This window comes from Rhinoderma darwinii, unplaced genomic scaffold (assembly GCF_050947455.1).
Source record: "Rhinoderma darwinii isolate aRhiDar2 unplaced genomic scaffold, aRhiDar2.hap1 Scaffold_1582, whole genome shotgun sequence".
NCBI classification, from domain to species: Eukaryota; Metazoa; Chordata; class Amphibia; order Anura; family Rhinodermatidae; genus Rhinoderma; species Rhinoderma darwinii.
The window spans coordinates 424,652-429,783 of NW_027461985.1; positions in this window are offsets into that span (position 1 = coordinate 424,652).

Sequence of the window (5,132 nt, forward strand, 5' to 3'; positions counted from 1 at the left end):
CTTTTCGGGGAATCTGTCAAGGTTTTCGCCCCTTTTGAGGGCAAAAATAGCGCACCATCAAAATTCACCCTGCCAGGTGACTGCAGTTATATTATAATGTGACAGGAGGTTACTATATGATTTATTAACAAGGGGACAGTAACCTTCAGCACGCCAGCTGATGTGAAACTACAATTCCCAGCATGCCCTGACAGCCTTTGCCTGGAAAATGAAGTCTTTAGTTGTCAGGGCATGCTGGGTGTTGTAGTTTCATAACAGCAGGGGTGCTGAAGTTTTCTGACCTCCTGGAGTACTGGACATCACCTGACAGCAGGTGGCGCACTAGAGTAATATAGCCAGCTAGCCAGTACACCGTGGCCTTGTTAACGGTCTCTGTGGTACCGGTCGTCATAGAGACGGGACGCGGCCTGGAAGCTCCGGTGACAACTGCAGGGTAACGAGCGGCGTGTGTTGATCCCGGGCAGGCGAGACCCATGCCTGCCATCATCTGACAGTGGCTCAATGAGGAGCTGTGGCTGTCCAGGCGCGTAGGTGAGTAATGACCACTGCTGTGGATAGTCATTGTATAGAAGTTTGTGTATGCTGGAGGAGATCACCTACAGGTCCTTGAGCTGTCAACTAGTGAGGTGACAACCAGTATAGCCGCCGTTACTCCTCCCACTGGGGCCGCACCCAGCTTTCCCAGGACCCTGTATGTCAAGTCTATGTAGTAATACAGAGATACATCCCCTGGTGCTTTTTTGTTGTTTTTACCATTCAGGGGTCTTGTAAACTTGGGTGACAACCCCTGCCTGTAGGAGCTATATGGCAGCCATGTTAGTTGTCACCCAGCTCTTACACGTACAGATTAAGAGAGTCGTACCTCCCAACTTTCAAGTATCGCGAAAAGGGAAAACTAATGCGTTTAGCAGCAATATTTTTTATTTTAAGCCATGCCTCTAGTCCCGCCAAATCTCCCCTATATATACCCATTTCAACCCACACAGTGTCATGCTCCCGTAGTGACCCCACACAGTATAATGCCATCTAGCTGCCACCATACAGTATAATAACCCCACAGCTGCCCCCATATAGTATAATGCCCACACAGTTGCCCCCATACAGTATGATGCCCCCATAGCTGTCCCCATACAGTATCATGCCCCATAGCTGCTCCCAAAAGGTTAATGCGCCAAAGCTGCCCCATAAAGCATAATGCCCCGTAGCTGCCCTTATATGTATAATGCCTCATAGCTGCCTCCATACAGTATAATGTCCGCACAACTGCCCTATTCAGTATCATGCCCTTACAACTGTCCCATACAGTATAGTGCCCCTATAGCTTTTCCATACAGTATAATGCCCCCATTGCTGCCCCATACAGTATAATGCCCCCACAGCTGCCTTATACAGTATATTGCCCTCATACAGTATAATGCCCCCTTAGCTGCCATTATACAGTGTAATGCCCCCTTAGCTGACACCATACAGTATAATGCCCCATTGCTGCCCCCTGTAAAGTATAATTCCACCTCAGGTACTCCCATACAGTATAATGCCCCCTTAGCTGCCCCTATTGTCAGTGCCCACATATAAAGTGCCAGGGCCCACGTAGATAGTGCCATGTGGATAGCACCACAGTGTCCCCTGTAGATATTGCCACTATATAGAGACAGTGCCAATATAGATCGTGCCAAAATGCCCTTGAAGACAGCACTAACCTCCTGTAGATAGCGCCATTGTGGCTCCCTCTTGGAGCGGAATCCCCAGCCAGAGCATCTGCCATGCTGTGGCTGAGGATTTCGCTCCAGTTGTAGCCCTTGACGTCACTGTCCATATATAGACAGTGACGTCAGGTGTTCCCTCTAGGATTGGAATCCCCGGCTAGAAGGTCACCAATGCTCTAGGAAGGGATTCCGCACCGGAAGTAGCCCCTGACGTCACTGTTCATATATGATGTGTAACGCCAGTGCCTTCTCTAGGAGCGGAATCCCTGGCCAGGGCGTCTGCAACACTCTGGTTGGGGATTTCCTCCTGAGGAGCCAGTGACGTCACTGTCCATATATGGACAGTGACGCCAGGGGCTGCTCCTGGAGAACAATCCCCTGCCAGAGCGTTGCCGACATATATGGACAGTGACGCCAGGGGCTGCTCCTGGAGCACAGTCCCCTGCCAGAGCGTTAACGACATATATGGACAGTGACGTCAGGGGCTTCTCCATAGTTTATATATGGATAGTAACGCCAGTGCCTTCTCCAGGAGCGGATTTCCCAGCCACAGCGTCTGCAACGCTCTCTCTGGGGTTTCGCCTCCTGTAGGAGCCACTGACATCACTATCCATATATGGATAGTGACGTCAGAGGTTCCCTTTAGGAACAATCCCTGGATAGAGTGTCGGCAGCGCTGTTGCAGATGATTCTGCTCCAGGAGGAGCCCTTGAAGTCACTGTCCATATATGCACAGTCACATCAGGGTTTCCCTCTAGGAACAGAATCCCCGGCCAGAGTGTCGGCAACGCTCCGGCTGGGTCGGGGAGTCCTTGACGAGTGAAGGCGCTCCCTCTGCTCCTTCGCCCTCTACTAATGCTGAAGCAGGGTTCAACTGTATCTGTGTACTGAGGACGCAGATACAGTTGATACCGTGACATACCACCGGCCGCCTAGGACAGCGGGACACCGCATGGAGTGTCCCGCTGAATTGCGGAACATTTCAGAGGTATGAGAAAGTCAGGTACATATGAGGGCTTGTTTTTGGGGGACGAGTTGTAGATTTTCATAGCACCATTTTTTGTACCATATAATGCAGTGGGAAACGAGAAAAAAAATATATGTGGGGTGGTATAGGAAAAAAACAGCGATTCCTCAACCTTTTGGGTGGTTTTGTTTTTACGGCATTCACCGTACGGTAGAAACGGCATGTTAACATTATTCTGCGGGTCAATATGATTACAGTGATATTAAATTTATATCGTTTTCTGTATGTTTTACTACTTTTACAAGGAAAAAACTGATTGTTATAAATGAAATTTGAGTTTTGTCGCCAGATTCTGAGAGCCATAACGTTTTTATTTTTCTGTCGATTTAGCCGTGTGAGGGCTTATTTTTTGCAGGGCGAGCTGCAGTTTATATTTGTACCATTTTGGGGTACGTGAGACTTTTTGATCACTTTTTATTTAATTTTTTGAGACAGAAGAAGGGACCAAAAAACAGCTATTCTGATGTTTTTCTTTTATTTTTTTACGGCGTTCACCGTGCGGACTAAATAATGATATATTGTAATAGTTCCGACTTTTACAGACGCATCGATACCAGTTATGTTAGCTTTTTTATTTTTTACATTGTGCTTGAAGAAAAATGGGAAAAGGGGGTTTTTTTGAGCTTTTAATTTTTTTATTTTTATTTATTTGTTATTTTACTGTTTTTTACTTGTCCCCCTAGGGGACTCTAACCAGAGATTGTTAGATCGCTTGCACAATATGCTGCAATACTAATGTATTGTAGTATATCGCGTTTCTGACAGTTTCCTTTGAAGCCCTGCTGTAGGCAGAGCTTCATAAGAGTACAAAGATGGCGGACCTGGGGGACTTCGTCAGGCCCCCAGGCAGCCATGCCAACCAACGGCTCCCCCCCAATGGCCGTTGGGACATTACAGGGGGTCGCCCCCCTGTTTTTAGTCATTTAAATGGCGCGATCGCTATTGAAAGCAGCATTTAACGGATTAAACAAGCGGGATCGCACTCAAACGGGATCCCGCTCGTTACCCGGAAGTGTCGGCTGTAACACACAGCTGACACACTCGCTCTATGGAGCGGTCTGAGCCCGTGAGTCTGCTCCTTATTCCCCCACCCGGCGTACGCCGTATATATACGGTGGATGTCGGGAAGGGGTTAAAAAAACAAAAAAAAGATTAAAAAAAATAAATAAATAATAATAAAAATAAAAAATAAAAATAAGGGTGATAATAACTGGAAAGAAAGTGGAAATGCAAACTTCCGCCTGAACATTGGTGTTAATTTATGATTTGTACTTTGTGTGGTGGGCGTTACGCTGTTTATTGGTTCTGATTGTATGGGATGGAGTAGCTTGAATTGGGCTATTCCGATAGTGGGATTGGGAGGTTGTGTGGTTTTTGTCAAGGCGGGGGTTAGTCAGCATGGGGGGTGTAGTAGGCTGAAAAAAGAGAGTCTGAGCGCATGCTCACTCATTTATAAACTGGGTGGGGCATGAAGACCATCCCCTTCCGGGTAAAATGGTTAATTTATTTTAATGTATGATTGGTTTGGATAACAGGTTATGTTATATGGCTGGCTAACGGTTTTTGGGTATCTATACGGATGTACAGAGAGAGGTTGTAATTAATAAATCGCCTTGGCCAGAGTTTTATTCCAACATATGTCTCTTTGTATTTATTTAGGTTGGTTAGTTAATAAAGGAGCAAGTTATCCCATTCACCGGTCAAGAGATTGATTGTTCTGCCAGGGACCCCTTTCCTTCTAGTGATTGATGGATTAACAGGACGCAGGACCCCAACCAATTAAAACTTATGATGTGTTACTAAGACCCAGCAGACGGATCAAATAATAGTATTATCTGTGGTAGTAGAGGGGGCCAAATAGCTTAATGGGCACATCTGGGGTTGTTTAAATAATATGTACACCTGTGCAGGACTTTTTTTTTCTTTTTTTAATAAACAGATTAGTCATTGTGTTTGGTGTAACTTTATAAATAGTTTTAATTAAAAATTTGTTTGACTTTTTTTAAATACAGCTGCTCTGTAGTCTCTATTTAGAGCAGCTGTATCTACCGCTAAATCCTGTTCCCGTCAGGTCCATGGGACTGACAGGTACAGGGACAGCAGATGAATTTAAATGTGATAGATTAAAGGTGGATTCTGCGCAGGAACCGCTGACACTGAACCCGTTAGGTCCGCGGGACTGATGGATTCAGGTAATAGCGAACTATATACCTGCTCTGTAAAGAGAATACATAGCAGCTGTATCTCAAAAAGTAAAACACATTTTTAATAAAAACTGTTAATTAAGGTGCACAAAACACACTGATTGACCCAGAGGCGTGTCACGGTCACAGGGTATGCGGACCCACTAGGCAGCTGACCAGGTCACAGTCTATATGAAAGTCAATAGTAGATAGTAA